Here is a 19,060-nt window from a genome sequence, read left to right as displayed (position 1 = left end):
ATTGCACCTTTGAAATACACCAAATGAATTGAGTTTGTAATTAAAAAAATTCTTTTCCCTGTCAGTCATTGTCTTATATGCTTAGTATAGATTTGCAACTCAGTATATGGTGTTCCTAGAATGCAGCTGAAGACCTGCTATGTAGAGGAAATACGAGGGGTGGTGCTAGAAGACAGACATCTGTGGAATGATTCACATCCTCTCAAGTTAAGAGGATGGAGGCCTGCTTCATTAAGAAGCTGGGGGTAGGGTGGGGGTGGGGAGAATACTTAACAACATGGGGACCAGTCAGGGAAATCCCCTTATTTCTGTTTTACATACGAGGAACCCTAGAGCAGCCAAGTGAGGCTCTCTAGCTTAATAAAATCATGGAAAGAGTCTTATGAAGACTCTTCGTAAGTGTTAATAGGGATTTTATCAGCTTATTTTGGTTGTAGTTTCCAGTTTTTAAAAATGTTGAGGTAATCTTTCTCACCTTCCCAATCCTAATTCTTGTAGATTCATTAGTGTTGAACCAATTGCTTTCTCATGTCTCAACTGTTTGTATATGCATTCTTTTCAGAGGTATTAAACAAACAAAAACCCTTTAAAAAAATGTTTTTTTGTAGAGACAGGGTCTGAATATATTCCCTAAACTAATCTTGAATTCCTGGACTCAAGCGATCATCTCACTTAGACCTACCAAAGTGCTAAGATTACAAGTGTGAGCCATTGTGCCTGGCCTGACAGTACTACTCTTGACCTCAGAGCAGTAGTTCCTCTGAAGACTTTACAACTCTATCAACGTCCTAGAGCTGGAAGAGCAAGATGACAGTATGGGGAGGAGATTAGTTGTATAGCCTTCTGCTCTGGGAACCTGCTATGACATAAACACTGCTGAAAATTCCTGTTTCTGTTAAACAGAATGACTTTTGTATTGGCTACTGTCCATTTGCATGTGCTCTTACCAGAGAAAAAGAGACAAAACAAAAAGTGACTTGTGAAGAAAATTCTGGAATAATTAGAAATTCTTTTGCAGGAAGTCTAGTAAGTTTCATCACTTTTAATGACTTGTATGGATGTCTCTTGGTTTAATCTTGGATTCTGAAAATTCATCTGAGTCAGTCACTACTCACAGCAGACTGAAAAGTGATTATAACAAATGAGTGAAGGACAGCTGACTCCCAGCAAATTTGTGAAATGAGATTTTTTCGTTGGGTGGTTTCTGTTTTGTTTTCTTCTTGTATTTGCATCTCTGTGTTCCCTTGATGAAAGGTAAGCTTCAAAGGCAGAAACTTAAGGCCATATAAATATCTAGCTCTATGACCTGGGACAAGTCTGTCAGTTATCCAGAACCTCATTGGAACAGACCTCATTTTTAAGCAAATATTTATTTTGTGTTGATTGTGTTCTAGACCTGGTTCCAAATGTTGGTGATAACATGATGAACAAATCAAAGTTCTAACCTTAAGTAAACTCATGGCAACATAATATAGTGTAAAAAATGCTTTAGTTAGACTAAATGGAGGAAGCTAATAGGCCAAAGCGTGTGTCTAGTCTATTTCTGTCCTTCAGAAGAATAGAAAGCTTCTCCAAGAGAGACCCGAGTCTGCCAAAACCTAAATGATGAGTTGAAATGAGCCACATGACATATCTATGTATTGAGAAGGTGGGGTACATAGAAGCACATTTCAGGCAAAAAGAACGCCAAATGAGACAAGGACAAAGACAGACAGCGATCTGGTAGATACATTTAAAAGAAAAACATATACAGAAAGCCTAGAAATCTAAGATCTTTTTAAATACAGAAGTTGTATTAAGCGTGCCTTAGGCTTACAATAAGTTTAAGTCTAACATTCACTCATTTCCATCCATACATTCATAGTACTGGAAACTATTCTAGCTGCTGGAGTTATAAACATGAAGAAGTCATACAATAGGTAAGTGAAAATTGATAGACAGGACTTCTAGAAAAGCTCCTTAAAATGGAGACGGATACCTGAGGCACTCCTTTCGCCTTTCCCTCTCATTCTTCCCTGCTACCAGGAATACAGATCTGATAGTCAAAAGCTATAGCAGCTCTCACGGGCCATGATGTGATCCTGGTGTATTAGTCTGATCTTGCACTGCTATGAAGAAATACCTGAGACTGGGTAATTTATAAAGAAAAAGGGTTTAATTGGCTCATGGTTCCACAGGCTATACAGGAAGCATGGCACAATCAGCATCTGGGAAGCCTCTGGGAGCTTTCACTCATGGCAGAAGGCAAAGCAGTTACAGGCATGTTACATTGCAAGCAGGACAAGGTGTGTTGGGGGGCAGGTGCCATACACTTTCAAATAACCAGACCTCAGGAGAACTCACTCACTATCATGAAAATGGTACCAAGGGGAAAATTGACCCCCATGTTCCACTCACCTCCCACCAGGCCCCACCTCCAACATTACGATTACAATTTGACATGAGATTTGGGCAGGGACACAGATCCAAACCATATCACCTGGACATGGAATGCACAGGCTAGGAAAATAGGCAGGGAGGAAGAAGGAGCCTGACAATCAAGGAGCTGCCTTCCTCTAAATTTATTTTACATAAGAGAGAAATAAATATTGCTAAGCTACTATTATTTGTGGTTTAAATTACATGCAATAGAACCTAGTTTCCAATCAATTTAGAGAGGTAGCACAATGTAGATTAAGAAAAAATATTGACTTTGGATACCAACCTGGACTTGAATCCTGGCTTTGTCAAATGTAAGCTGTTTCTTCCTATCAAAATGGGACTAATATATAGAGGGTGGGTAAGGGGCTTATAGATATTATAAATAAGTGCCTACCATATTGCATATGTGTGACATTATTATCTGGATTAGGTGAAAAGTAAAAAAAAAACCTACAAACAAAACATCAAAAAGCCCTAGATCCTTAAAACAACAACAACAGCAACAAAAACTCACTAATGTAGTGAGGACTGTGACAAAAATAAAAATTCTCTATGGAAGAATTAGAAGAAAACTTGAATCGGGATGACAAAAAATTAACAAATTAGGTGCATTTCAAATTAAATGTGTCTCCTTAACATCACAGTCTGCAAGATATTTAAAAAGATAACTTCCAGAGACTTCCTCATTAATATCTTACACCTGTCAACTACTGAAACTCATGCTACCTGCAATTTATTCACAACTAGAGCACCTCAGTACACGGCCAGCAAACAAATACAAATGCTGGTTTACTCTGTTCTCAATACGAGTAACAGCTTTCATATGCTTTCAGACTTAATTAACTTTGGCCTTAGGCCCAGACCCTGAATCATCAGTTTATAAGAGGTGCAGTTTATAAGAGGTGCCACAAAACTCACATAATGTAAGGGTAACTCTTAGAAAAACTTTTCTAGAACTGAAGGACAAAAATAGAATTGGGCACAGTAGTGAAACCCACATAGGGACAAGTGTCCTTCTGAATTTATTCATCTCTCTGAACTATTTTTTCATGAAGACAACTATTTGCTCATGGTGCTACTGTATTCAACAGTAAACTCTACTAAGAAAATATGTGTGACCCCCAGGTTGCTTTTTATTCGGTAACAGCTCCTCACACAGTCTACTTGATTAAAAATCTTAAATCCAATACATCACCAAGAGAAGATTTTTCAAATCCTGGAGCAATCATCATCATCATGATACTCCATGAATGAGAAGAGTATAATTAATTCAGTAAGCATTTATTGAGCCTTACTAAGTAACAGGCCCTGTGGTAGTTTATCCTCCCTTCTGAATTAGTGATCCTCTATCCTGCTAACTGGAGAGGCATGAACTTTTTCAATTCCCCATTCAAACCATAGCTCCTTATTAAATTACAGAACCAGATATCCCTTGACAATATTTTACATAAAGCAAAACTAAACTTCAATCATCATTGCATCAACTGACCCCTGAGACATGTTTTATCACTTTGGTTGAGTATACAAGAGTATTAGGAATAACACAAATTTATTTGCAACCTCTCATTGACCTCCTTTCAGTTTTTGACTATAGGTACAACAGTCATGAGTTAAGCAGCATGACCATAATATGTGATTAACATATTATGTACACACAACTTTTGTGTGTTTGCACATGGATATGTATGTCTTCATGTCTTCACCTTCCTTACATGGGTTCATCTTTCATCTCCAAAATCTATGACTTCAGCTACCATCTCATCCAGATCCTGAGTCAATCCTGAGTAAGGCTTCCCAAATATTAATGACTTTTGCTCACAAGATAGTTGAAATTAATTGTACTATCACCGACTTTGTATTGTAGGACATTCTTGGATTTATGGAGGTTCCCTAACAGCACTTTTCATTGACTTTTATTTCATTAACCCAGTATACAGCATCTGCCTCTCTTTCTTTATTTGCATCAAGCTATAACTGCAGGGCTGAAATAAACCTTGCAAGCTAGGTAGGGACTCTATGATCCAGTCTAACCCTTCAGCCCCCCTCTATCCAGGGTCTTGATTCTGCTTTCTTGATTTTCAGCACCTGCTTGGATTCTTGTTCTTAACAGATGAATGAATGAACAGGCTGTCTTAATTTCATTATTAGTGCCCTTTGTAATCCTTGGTCAACCTCTACTTCCTAGAATAGATCTTCGTAGGCAACAATCTCAAATTCATTGTGTCCTTTGGACACTGCCAGTTGGGAAGCAAACCTTCTGCCTTAGAAGCTAGTCCTACAGCTGGCCCAGTCCCTGCTACCCCTTTCTCCTCTCCTTGCTAGCTCTGAGGCTGAAGTCATGGCAGTCCTGTTGGCTAAGTCCCCCTGAACTAAGAGACACACATACATAGTACTATATTTATGTATATATACCTGAATCACTGTAAATATGAATACATGTATACATATATATAAACACATAGACCCATCAATACATATACACATACTCTCAAAAGACTTCCACTATTATGGCAACTGCCTCAGAAAACACCACCTGTGTTCGACTGCTTTAACAAAACTCATCATGAAAATAAGCCTCTTGAGATAAAAACCTAAAATAAATTAGAAAAGAGAAAATATAAGTACAGCAGTGGCTCTAAGAAGCAGAGTTACTTTTCTCCTGGGGACTTGCCATTACTGTTAGGGAATAATGTCAGAGGCTCTGGGAAGGCTCCCATGCCAAAAACCTTTCTCAGGGACTTCAAGATGTTTTTAACAAATGAGATGAAGTGTAAAATTCCACCAGTGGAATTCAGTCTCTCAACCCAATGCCCCAGAGAAACAGAGATTGCTTGTTACATTTCATAAATCTTAAAGGCTACTGGGCTATGTTTTGTTTGCTCTAATTTACCCCCACCCAATAAATGCATTTTCTGGTTCTCATAGCACCCATTGCCTGACACATGTTCATATTGCTTATTTCTAGAAACTGCCCACACCCTAGTTGAAATTCACTAGATAACTGACATTACAGGGGACAATATTTTAGCCTTCCTTTTTTGGTAGCTATATAATCTTAGCTGACTGGCTGACTGTCTCACTTCTTTTTTTTTTTTTTTTTTGAGACGGAGTTTTGCTCTTCTTACCCAGGCTGGAGTGGTATGGCGTGATCTCGGCTCACTGCAACCTCCACCTCCTGGGTTCAGGCAATTCTCCTGCCTCAGCCTCCCAAGTAGCTGGGATTACAGGCAAGCACCACCACACCCAGCTAATTTTTTGTATTTTTTAGTAGAGACGGGGTTTCACCATGTTGACCAGGATGGTCTCGATCTCTTGACCTTGTGATCCACCCACCTTGGTCTCCCAAAGTGCTGGGATTACAGGCTTGAGCCACAGCGCCCGGCAACTGTCTCACTTCTTACCCCTTTCCACTGAGGAAGATTGAATTACTAGGTTCTAGATGATGGTTGGTCCAAGTTTCCCAGCTGAGAGTAATTAATTGCCAAAGGTTTTATGCACAGGGACTCTGGCATCTTTCTCTTCCCTTCTCCACTTAAACCAGTGGGAGGTAGTTCCTGATATGTGTGTCTCCTCTGGGGACTCATACTGGCTATTGGGGGATTCTTTGTCCAAGTGGAGTAGTATCTACACAGCGGAAAGACAGTAGATGCATTTGAATCTCATATAAGAGCTATATACTCCAGCCTGACCTTTACTAGTAACAAGGGTGGTATTATAATTCTCCTCCCACTGACTTGCTTTTCAATTGATACAGTTTCCAGAATAAAGATGAGAGCTATGTATTAAGCACAACAAATAATATGTATCTGAGCTTTACCAATTAGAATAATCTGATGATGGGTTCGCTGTTTGTGTATAAGAAATGAAGGCCACCTTAGATGTGGAGAATACTTTGGATTGAAAGTCTGGAAACCTGAAGGAAAACATTAAGTTCATAATTAGCCAGTTCTTTTTTTTTCCCCTCCTTTGCTTTGGCTTTTAAGAGAACCTATGTTTCCAGGGATTTTAAAAATAAAAGTTCTTAATAAATTTTTGTAGGGGTAAGAAAACTGAAGCCCCAAAAGATTATATGTCTTTTCAAAGGCATAACTATGATTGGGATCTGAGGTCCTTTATCACAACATCCAGTAATAAAGGGAAAATGAGAAAAACATCAGTGGTAACAACATTTAAAGTAGTTTATACATATAGAGCACTTCTTGCTAGACACTCTTCTAGGTGCCTTGAAATATTAACTAATTCATAAAATATTTCATTGAACCAATAGTGTACCTGATTCTGTACTACCTGTGGAAAATACAGGAATAAACAACAGAAGTGGCTCCTGTCTTTACATTCTAGTATAGGTGACAGCCATATACATACAGATTAGCAAATTATTACTTAATTACACTGTAATATGTGCTCAAAGAAATATAGACTTTCACAACAGATGGTAATAAAAGGCCCAATACTTGAAGAGTAGGAGCAAATTAGGATGGGGGAAAAGCAGGAAGAGATGCTCCAGGCAGATGGAACACGTGAGAAAAGCCTGCAGCAGAAAGGGGCCTTTGCAAAAGCATGGGGCAGGGTTGGTGACTGGAGATAATGGTGGAGAGGTGAGTCTGAGACAGATTATGAAGGACCATAGAGGTCACAAAAAGAATTTGGGGTTTTATCCCAAGAGTAATGGAAATCCATTGAAAGAGATATGTCAGTAATTTGGCAATACAAAGAAGAAAAATGCAGATGCCTGACTAAATTTTTGGGGATGCATATAAAAATCTTGGTTAAGGCATTCATTAAATTAGATCACATGAAGGTGGACCAATGAATCTGCCTAACTTCTTTTGAATCATATCAGTCATTTGGAGCATCCCCAAGAAAAGTGGATTTCAGAACATTCCAGTAGCTCCACTTATACCTGTTTATGAGAGAAATTTAAAACTTCATAGTCTGGAATCTTCCTGCTGATTGTAAAGGATTTTGAAGTTATCACCTAAATCATAGGGCTCCTTGTAAATCAGTGAAGACATCATTATAAGAAATAGTAGTGAAAAAAGCCATCATATTTCTCTAGTGATCATAGTAGAACAAATATATCTTATTACCTAGAAATGAGAACTACTTACAAATCCTTCCCTATAAGAATAGCCCTGCACAGAATCATTCTAATTTGACACAGATTATATTTTTACAAAACACTATATCAATTCAACCACTAAAAATGCCACTGGGCATAGTGGCTATGCCTGGAATCCTAGTAGTCTGGGAGGTTGAGGTGGGAAGATCAGTTGAGGCCAGGAGTTAGAGACCAGCTTGATCAGCATAGCTTATCTCTGCAAAAAATAAATAATAATAATATAACAAAAAATTAGCTGGGTGCAGTAGCATGCACTAGTAGTTACCGCTATTCACTAGGCTTAGGCAGGAGGATTTAGTCCAGGAGTTTTTGAAAGCAGTGAACTGTGACAGCGCTATTGCACTCCAGGCTGGGAGAAAGAGTGAGACCCTGTCTTAAAAATACTAATAATGTCCACCACCTCACAATGCATAAGTGAACTGCATATAGAACAATATTAATCTAAAATTCATACAAAGCAAAATTCTTCAGAGACTGAAGGAAGTCCAAGTCTGCAGAATGCCATTAAGTGTCAAGGCAATTAATGAGTTTCAAAAGCTCACTTGTAACAAATTGTCTCCCTGAGAATTCATTAAAAGACTCTCTAGAAAAGCAGCTTCTCTCATCCAATCATTTCTTCCTCAATCTACAACCAGATGGTGAGAGCCAACCTAGGCCTCCATAGCTGTTTTTCTCTTCCTTTCTCTCAGACTATGGACAATGCCATCTGTTCCCAAGGGTTTGTGAATCATATGTAAACTAATGACATACACATCTTTTCTGTTTAGCTCTGACTTTTTTCACTGGTTGTTCTGCTCATCATCAAAGGCAACAGCAGTCTATGTCTGTTTTCAGTCTAATACTCCCTTGAGTTAACATGGCACACCAGGGATAGAAGGTATGCATCTCATCTAGACATTAAAAAAGTAGTGTATGGAGGTAAATAAGAGCATGGAATTTGGGGTCAAACAGATCTGAATTTACAATCAATTTACCTGTCAATGAACTGTGATGTAAATTTTGACAAATTCTTTCATTCTAGGAGCTGCATTTTCTCTGCCAATGAATGAGGATAAAAACAATCTCACATGACTATATGAAGCTTAACTAAGATCACACACTTGAAATTATGCCTGGCACATAATGATCAATGAAGTTTGTAGCTTCTGTCATCATCATTGCTCAATAGCTAGCCAACTTCTCATTTGTAAATACATATTTATATCTTGATTAAATGTGTTGTATGTGCAGTAGAAGGAGGTAATGTAGTGGAAAGTCTTTTGGATTAGAAATGAACAGAAATGGAGTCTAGTTCCTTTTCCTGTCCTCTTAGCCATGTGACTTAGGTAATTTGTTTAAATTTGTAAATCTCAGATTTGTAATTGTGATATAGCAATAATAGTTTTTGCATAAGTAAGTTTGGAGCGCTAAACAGGACAATGCATGGTTATGTAAAGTATGATTCTCCACAAAAAAAGGTCCTATATGAGTCAGCATTTAGGAAAAATGACAATTATTCTCATAGAAATTATGTTACTAATGCTATTAAGTTCACAGGATAGCCTACAGAAATGTGTTCAACTTAAGCACAGTTTAAACCCAATGTATTTGAAATAAAAAATATTACATAATGACAGCAATGACTCTAGTAATAGTCGAGAAAGAAAATAGGAAAAAGAACAATGTGGCTAAACAAAAAATATATTGTCTCAATTGCTGATGCTGGAGCAGAGAAAACATAATGATAGTCATCTGTAGAATATAATGATTGATGTTGGCAAAGAAAATATAGTGATATATTTCACATTTCAATGGAAATGTGAAAGTTTGACATCAATATACAGAGATTTTAAGGAATTTTTGCCATTGATGACAGATTCCAGTTGGGTTTTACAAAAATGTTTGGAGAATTGCTTTTTCTTTCTCAATGTTTTATGTTTCAAAATGAAAGGGAGAGCTACACTAAGATTTTCCTGAGATAATGAACAAAAATAATATAAATCAAGAAAGAAATAAGAGGGCAAGAAAGAATATGGAAGTTCATGTGAAGGAGAGTTACTTCAAGAAGAATCTCAAGAGTTATGATCAGTGATACAGGATTAGGAGATAAAGAATAAAGAAAAAATAAGTTGCCTATAATAGTTACCATTTATTGAGAGTTTATGCCAAGGTCTGTTCTAAATGCTTCTCACATATTAAAGTCATTTGGTCTTCACACTTAGACTATGAACTAGTGTGGTTGCGATCCTTATTTTATAGATGAGGAAACTGAGATGCAGTTATAAATACAGTAAGTTGTAGAACCAGGATTTGAATTCAGGTAGTCTAGATCCAGACCCCAGACTCTTATGAAAAAGAAGAATATTGGGCTTGGGACTATTTATTCATGCAATAGTATTTAATACCAGAAAGTATATACAGGTGACTATTACAGTCACATTTTCTGTATTAATGGAGCTTACAATTTAGCTCTTGTATTGAGCCAGCAGGCAGTGCTTTGCATGAGCATAGTTTGATCATCCAACAATACTAGGGTTTCCAAATAAGCCATATTAGAGCCATTTCCAACTCCTCACTTCTTTTTTTTTTTTTTTTTGAGATGGAGTTTCTCTCTTGTTACCCAGGCTGGCGTGCAATGGCGCGATCTCGGCTCACCGCAACCTCCGCCTCCTGGGTTCAGGCAATTCTCCTGCCTCAACCTCCTGAATAGCTGGGATTACAGGCACGCGCCACCATGCCCAGCTAATATTTTGTATTTTTAGTAGAGATGGGGTTTCACCATGTTGACCAGGATGGTCTCAATCTCTTGATCCACCCGCCTTGGCCTCCCAAAGTGCTGGGATTACAGGCTTGAGCCATCGCGCCCGGCCCAACTCTTCACTTCTTTATACATGTTAGTGACATCTTTCAGGGTCCCTTTGTCTCTCTTCCAGCATATGGTCTTTGCCTCTGTTCAAACTATAGTCAACCTCCTTCCTCCTCCTCAACAGACTTCTAGGCAGAACACCGCAATCATCTTCAAAGCTGTTTCCTAAAGCTGTTTTCACCAGCTTCAACTATCCCTTTGACCCTGTCACAGCTCTACTTCTTGATGAACAAAAATCTAGGCTACAAAAGGGCTATGGCAATTCGCCTATTGCTCTAGTATCGGTACAAAGATAAGAGTCATTTCTCTTAAGGTCAATCATTGTTCCTTGGACTAACCAACATCCTGCCTCCTCACTTCCTCATAATACCAAGGTGAAACTACCTATCCCTAAGTTCTTGTCCTCTCAGAAGGGATATTATTCTATTATTCAAACTAATCTTAAAATCCAGAAAATCATTTCTCTGGGGTGTGAGAAGGTGGCATTTCTTTACTTAAAACCTTTCCCAAATATTTATCTAAAAATTTAGCTAATCTGATGTGGTTGAGATAAACATTTGCTTTGAAGCCAGACATATTTAGATTCAAATTTTTGCTCTTCTCCTTCCTAGCTGTGTTCCTTTGGACAAAGGTAGCCTCTCCATAGAGCAGAAGCAAATATCACAGCTTGCATTGCTGGTTTGAGACTAAAAGGAAATGTTAACACTGTCTTTGCATGTATTGTTGTCTTTTCAGGTCAGTTAGTTGTCTTCTAGCAGTTTTATACATAATCCTTAGTTTCTAAAGTTTTAAATGCTAGAACCCAAGTTGAGCACACAGAGAAAAGTAGATTCTTTCACCTTCTAATCAATGCCTTGGATCATATTACTGTATATCACTCATTAATTCATTCAACAAATATTTATCAAGCATCAACTATGTGCCAGGCATCAGTCAGGACACTGGGATGCAGTGGCCAACAAGATCCGTAAACATCTACTAGAACAGCACTGCATATCAAATTATATGACTTTGGCTAAATGAGTTCATTTCCATTTAATTTATTTCACAAAGTTGCTAAATCTCTATTTTCTTTAAATGTAAAAGTCAATTTTAGAAATGTATTCAATAATCATATAAGAAAGCAGTGACTCACTCTCCTGAGGATCACTTCAAACTAAACACTTCTCCTCACAATCCTTCCTCCTGATATGGGAGTATAAGTGTTATCAAAGAATATGTGCCCATCTCTATGCTAAGTGATTTATCTCATTTAATTTTTATTTCTCTGTAAAGTAGACAGTTTAAAGATGGACAACCTGAAGTTCAGAAAGCTTAAATACCTGAAGAAGGCCAGAAATCTAAGCCAGATACATCTAGCTGGTTGAGGCCCTGTTGGTTTGTAATTTCAAATGTATAATGTACATTAGGGAGTGGCGGGTACTGGTTTGAGTGTTTGAACATGCAGCTTTATGTTCACAGTGAGTGGTTCCAAGGTCTCTTAATGGCAGAATAAAACTTCAGAACACAGAGAAGAAGACATGCTGGCTCTTCCAACCATCACTTTTAAATGCTTTCAATTAATGCTTGGATCTCTGCAGGTGGGAATCTGCAGATGAGACAATCCATCTGCAGTCAGTAATCACTCCACTTCACTGTCTTGAACTCTTGGCTAGTAAGGGCAATTAAAGTCACGCCCCTGCTGGGATTCAGACTCAGTGATTGTTGCTGCTCACTTGCCAGAAAAAGCAAGAACCAATGTGAAAAAATTGAACCTTATAGAAAAAAAACCTCTCTTTTCCTTGCTGACTTTTAGACATGACTTTTATGTAGAACATTTAAGAATTATTGCTATCATAGTATCTGCTTCTAGTGAGGGCTTCAGGCTGTTTCTACTCATACCATAATGTCAAGGGGAGCTGGTATATACAGAGATCCCACGGTGAGAGAGGAAGTAAGATAGAAGGGAGGGAGGTCCCAGGCTGTTTTTAACACCAGTTCTTATGGGAAGTAACAGAACGAATTCACTTACCCCATCACTCATCCCATGGAGGACATTAATTTATTCATGAGTGATCCACCCCATTACCCAAACACATCCCATTAAGCTCCACCTCCAACACTGGTCATCAAATTTCAATATGAGATTTGGAGGAGTCAAACAAACCAAACTATAGCACAGTCCCAGTACAGTCACTTTCTGGCTATGTAATAGTGAGTAACTCAGTGACTGTTTGAAAGCTATAAGAACAATGAGGATAATGGTACCTGGTCTGCTAACTTCAGAGAACTGTTGAGAGGTTGAATGAAATTATCATGGAAAGGAGCTTTGAAACACTACCACACAAAATGCAAAGGCAAGGAATATTTTGGTTCTCTCTCAACAGCGGCTTTGTGTGGTAGCTGGCAAGGAAAGGGTCCTGGAGAGGTGCCCTGGAGAGTGGGGAGCCTGGTGCTTCTCCATAGCTTGCCTCGTGTAGTTAGTACTAACATTCAGATGTGGTTGGTGAACAGAGCTGACGGCTGACAGCTCTGGGTGAAGATCTTTCGAAGTTCTGCCATTGATGGAAAAAGCCAACCTCCTTGACCCACAATCCCCATGACTGGGAGCTTGAGATGAGGCTACACAAACTCAGCCCTAGCTCAGTTTCAGGATTAATCTAATGTTACTCAGAGGACTCTAGAAAGCCCTTACTCAGTGACTTGGTGGCACAGCTGTCAAAGCGCCAGCTGCTCTACTGCCTCTATTGCTCTGATCTCAGGCCCTTCTTTTTGTAGGTCAGAGGAGTAGTGAGAAGAAATTATGGGTTTTAGAATTCTATGAACATGGATTCCAATACCAGATCTATCACTGGTTTGGTTTTAAATAAATAGGCCAAATTTCTGAACCTCACTTTTACCTTTTTCAAAACGCAGATATAAATAGCTACTGAAGACCACATTAGGTTGGACAATTTGCGGTGGAGTCTCTGAGTATATTTGATTAACATTTACATTACTTAAATATACTGGCCTGAATGATGAGTGTATGTTATCCAAGAAGGAGGAAAAGAAGAGCATTTCTGGAAGAAGGAAGGTTTTTGCGAACACAAGAAGCAGAAATGAGTCCATGTGGTAGGATGACTGAGAAGAAAGGCATGTTAAATAATCAAGTTTAATATGTGTTGTGACCAACTAGGAGAATTCAAATGAATTTTAGGTTCTCCTTGGTTTTCTTAGCACTATCTCCATCCTTCCAGACTTACTCTCCTATGCCTGTGGGGTGATGTTTCTTAAATAGCGATTGCCTGCCAGGTATTACATGGAATTTTGCCCATATGTACCAGTAAATTCTTCACTGCTTTAGAAACAAGCATTGGTAGACAAGCTTAACAATCATAGGCCAAATGTTTGACTTCAATCTAAGAATTACAAAACCAAGTACTATTAAGTTGTCGGAAAAAACAACTGCCCTTGCCATAACTGTTGCTGAAAATACAAGCCTCCAAAGAACAGGGATTAACTAAAAGCTTTGTATACAAAGTTCATCAGCCTTCAAATGACACAACCGCTGAAGGGTTTTGAGACTCGCAGATGAGCACATGCAGCTGGTAGGAAATGGGCTGAAGTCACAGCACCATGCCATTATCTGCAGGTGCACTGAAAGTACCAATTAAGCCCAAGAGACCGGGTATTGAGGTGGAAGGATGGGTTTTGAGAAGCAATTTCATTGAGAAACAAAGCTCCACAATGTCCTATTGCTGAACCCAGAGAAAAGGAAAAGGCCCTTCATGTGAACAAGAAAGCTCTTGACTTTGTTTTTCACAGTGCAAAACATTCCAGTTAAAAATGTTGACTTATTTTTAGAGTCAAGTTTCAGAAAACATCTATACCAACAAAATCAGGAACAAAACATCTTGAATTTACAAATTTCAAATAGAAAACATCTGATTTAGCTTGCATGAATATAGCTTTTCAATCCCCTAAGCAATTTGTTTCATGTTGAGATTGCCTCATGAATAAAAAATGTCCTGGAAAAGTGTGGTTTTAGTACATCTCAGATATTTAATCAGGCATCAGGCATCAGGCACAGGATAGGTGCAATGTGTATTTATTTCCTACTTTGGCTACAATATCAAGGACTCAAAAAAAGTACTGGCAGATCAGAAATGACAAGCTGAGTGGTAGGAGATAATTCCCCTGTGGCATTTAGCAGGTGTATTTTTTTTTGTCTTTCCTTAAGTGCTAATTTTATTCTTGGTATCATCTGCACCCAGCTTGCTCCCCTTGCACCATAGTCTCTGTTTCCCATGTCTTGACTTCCTTTATACAGCATTCTTTTTCTTGTTCACTCTCCAGAAATCAAGACTTTAAGCCTCCCCACTCCTCACCAATACACAGGGTGCCCAAGGCTTATTACACAGCATGTCATAGAACATGTTTGTTGATGGGCTGCCTATCTGACAATGAAAGCAGCATCAACTCTACAGGCACCCCTTCTCTAGGGTTCAGTTTGCATGTGGTACACTGAAGGTAACCTGAACATGTGGGTCAGACCTGCTTTCAAATCTCAATGCAGTCATTTACAAAGCCATGTGATCTTTGACCAGATCCTTAAAATACCTTCTCTGAGCCTATTTTCTCTTCTATAAAGTGAGAATAACAATTCCCACCTCTCAGAATTGTTGTAAGATTTCCATGATACCACATAAATAAATCATAATGTGCAAGGCCTGGTATATAATCACATTTTTTTGTTTCCTGTGAATTATTACTGCAATCTAATAACTCCTACTTACTTTCCTTTCTTCCACTTAATGTAATTATTATGATGTGTTCCCAGATACAGAATTAGGTGGAAGACAGTGTTTGGCTCTGAGAATTTCAGTGGATGATTCTAGAGGAAGAACATAAAATTTTGACATTATTAAGGTGATTAGCACTCCTTTTATTATTTGCATTTTACCTCTTTTTGCTTCTTACTTAGTATCTCTTTTCATTCTCACAACAATCTCTTAAGGAATTTACAAGCATCCAGCCATTCCCATTTGAGAGACATAGAAACTGAGGTCCAGAGGAGATAAATGAGTTATCCAAGGTTACACATATGGTTTGAAGCAGAGCCAGGGCTAAACTCCAGTTTTCTGACAACCTGTTCACTATACCATCAGTTTTAGGAGCTCCAATATCCTGTGAGTTCCTAGAAAGCTGGCCTTTCCATATTTGTGTCCTTAATGTCCAGCCAAGTTCCTGGCACATAGGAAATACTCAACGAATCTTTGATGAGTGAATGAGTGTCCTGCCTGGAAGCATTCATAAGATCCATAGCCAGTCCTATATACAGAATCTAGACATGTTCCCAGTATTATTGTGCAAGAAGTTCCACTGCCACTTCAGTAGTTTCGCAGAGCAAGAACAAGTTGAATTAAGTACAGCCTATCTCCCAGATCCAACAAGTAATTAATTCCCTCTAGTCTTCCCATACATATGTTAACCCTTCTTTTCCTGCAGCTCACTCCTGCTCTAATGAGCTTGAGCTAGAGATTCATTTATCTGTCAGAGGACTATTCCAAATATATGAGTCACATCAAGAAGACATCAAAAACACAGCAGAATTTCCAAAAATGAAAACATATTTCAAAGTCATCTTTTGTTCTATATTTTCTGTATTCTTTAGGCCAGCAGCCATTCTGATGCTTCAAGCCTCTTCACCCATTTTCAAGATCTAGAGCACTGAACAGAGATCTTTCTTTAAGAGTAGGACCTAGTGAGTCAATCATTTTTGTGAACAGGATGTTTGGCTCGAGCCAGACAGCATATGGATAGGCACTCAGTCAGCCTCCTCACTGCAGCTCTGCCTGCTTGCCTAAGGTCAGACATGAAATGTTGCCCGTTAGTGCAGTTCTCCAGAAGAGGCTGTCAAATCCATGTCTGTTGAGGTAAAGGCCTTTGTCCAAAAACCCAGCATGGTTCTTTCTGAATCATTTTTTAATACACGACTTCCTTGTTAACATCAATTTGTGGGATGCAGAAAGCAACCTTACCACAGTGCTTTGTGTCTGGAGATCTAAAACAACAAACTATACAGAATCATAAAAAAACAAAAAACCAGGATTTGGTTTTGTTTCTCATATTTCAGGACTTCTAACCTAGTCTGTTCTTATATTAAATACCACTCAGTGACATTCATGGGTCTCTCAAATCCCTAAAGTTACATGGTATTAAAATCCTGAAAAACTAATGATTAGGCAATTGAATTATGTTTTATTTCACCTTGTAACCAAATTCATTCAACTGGCCTTGAGGTGGTTTTTGTTTGTTTGTTCTAATGCTATGCCATGTAAAATATAATAACCTTAAAACCTTCATCTCATAAGAATTCTAACAGTCGACAGGGACTGCCTAACACTTATAAAGAAACCACACTCCTTACTTTGTTGCATTCAAGAAAGAGACTTGAGGGTTGGGGTGCACAAAAAAAGAGGAAAGCCAAGGCGTTTTCTCTTTCTGTGATAATTCCAGTAGCAGTGGCACCTCCTCTTTGGCACCTACTCTGCTGAACAGATCTGCAGTGGTTCCAGCTTCCTGTGGTTGGTTCTGGCCCCAAGTTCCTTCCTCGAATCCTTCAGTTTAGGGGTGGGAGTGTTTTCCTGCTGTGGTTAATATCTAGATTGACTTGCCATCTTCTGTTTGTTTCTAGGCTCTTTCATGGATTGTGCAACTTATTCATTTTATGACGTGCCTGTATTTCAAATACTTAGAAGGACTTCTCTTTTCCTGGTTGGACCCTAACTAACATGCTCTATTTCATTTTTCTTTGCTTTCCACAAAACATTATGTGAAATGTTAAATAAGAATCAGACATACTTGGTCCAAATTCTAACTACTTCTGCTATAATAAGTAACACTGCCTGGGACTCCATCTTCGGTTTCCTCATCTGTAAAACATAATGACATAACTCATTTTATAGGATTGCTTTGAATATTAAATGAGACTATGAATGAGTATGAATCCTTAGTGTATAACATCCAAAAATTCTATTTATTATTTCTCCAAACTCAGTTCTTCACAGCCTTTATAGAATACCTTCCTTAACTGTAGTCACCAAGCTTTCAACATATTTTTCTACATAAAATTTTCTAATTCCTCTATGGGTACCTCCATTTGTATCATTTACTCTTATTAAAAACACCACTCTTTTTTTCCAGTCCATGCTATGAATTTCCTTAAACTTACTTGCCTTCTTAAATAAACTATATTTCACTCTTGTGACTCATTTGTGCAATAGCCTCCTGGTATTCAAAACATACAAGGTCACCCTGCACTTCTGAAATATTTTTAAATAACTAACATCACCTTTCTTCCTACATATCAGGTTTCATTTGAATAAATTTCTTAAGGATCGTAACCATAGTTTCTATTAATTTTCCCCAACTCATGCATATACATATTAAATGCCAAAAAATAATGAAAAAAAATGCTAGTTATTGAGTGAAACAAATGTATAATCAGGAAAAAAGTGTTTGCTGTACTTTTCTTCCACAGATTGAAAACTGAGGATGGAAGGATTTCAGGTGCAAATAAAATACCAGGTACATTCCACAGTACTGCACATAAGTACTGAACTTCATAGATATAGTATTTGTCCCTGTCAGGTACAACTGAACACCATGCCCACAGATGTACTGTGCATATGTGTGATAGATGAGGAAGAGCAGAGAAACTGAGATGTGGTCCTCAGCCTTCCAATGACTTAGCTAAATAGAGACATCACTGAGCAGTAGGAAACAGTGTGAAAACAAGAAATAGTAAAAAGCATAGAGGAAATTTGTGAACTTATTAAGCACCATAAACTTGAGAAGAGCCTAATTAATGTAAAGGCCTCTTGACATAGCAGAAAATAGTTATTGACAGTCTCTGGAACTTCACCAGACAGCAGTGATATGTCTCACCACTGCCCATAACCCTTACAGTCAAAGTATACATAAAATAAATCACTATATTAAAATTAAGAACATATATCTGAATAAATATATTTTCTCATAATGAGCAGTTAGCTTTTAGAAGACTTGGCATCAAAGGTATATTATTCAGTTGGTAAAAAATATACTTACATGTAAAAATTCCATTCCTTTCACTCGTTGATTTACATAGATATTGAGCCCTTGTTCCCTTTCAAGTACTGTTTCAGGCATTAGAGATGTAAAGATAAATAAAACAGTTCTTGCCTTTAAGAAGAAGAGCACTGTGCTAAAGTAGCAAATATTAAATAAATATTGTGGGGAAGTGTCAACATGTATACTATATGGTTAAAATTTATTAAGCATAAATCTGGCTCTCTCTGCCTAGAATGTCCATCCTACTCCATTTCACTGGGAAAAAGGCCCTCAGACAAGAACAGCTCAGATGTGACCCTTCCAATCCCCATCATCTGCATCCCTACATCTCTACAGTGTACTCACTGCACACTTTTAGAAGTCGCTCTCACCTCCACCCTCTCCCTAGTGGAGGACTACGAAGTCCTCTAAAGCCAAAGTGACACTTTATTTTCTCTGAACAACTTCTGCATATACTTAGTTAGCTATACAGAAATCAAATGATACTGAGTTTGAATTACCCAGCCTTCAGAATGTGGGATAAACCCTCCCTCACAGTGCTTTTAAGGAGACTGGAGACTATGTATGTAAAATGCTAGCACAGTTGCTGACAGGTA

General features: G+C 38.2%; 1 protein-coding gene across 31 annotated transcripts in view; it reads right to left on the bottom strand.

The window, feature by feature from the left end:
• DLG2 (discs large MAGUK scaffold protein 2) overlaps positions 1 to 19,060 on the bottom strand; it is a 2,299,762-nt gene that overhangs the window by 1,242,455 nt on the left and 1,038,247 nt on the right. The gene's annotated exons all lie outside the window — the stretch shown is intronic.

The sequence above is a fragment of the Callithrix jacchus genome, chromosome 10 (genome assembly GCF_049354715.1).
Source record: "Callithrix jacchus isolate 240 chromosome 10, calJac240_pri, whole genome shotgun sequence".
Classification (NCBI taxonomy): domain Eukaryota; kingdom Metazoa; phylum Chordata; class Mammalia; order Primates; family Cebidae; genus Callithrix; species Callithrix jacchus.
The sequence above is the reverse complement of the archived record's forward strand: the minus strand, read 5'-3'. Positions and strand labels throughout refer to the sequence as shown.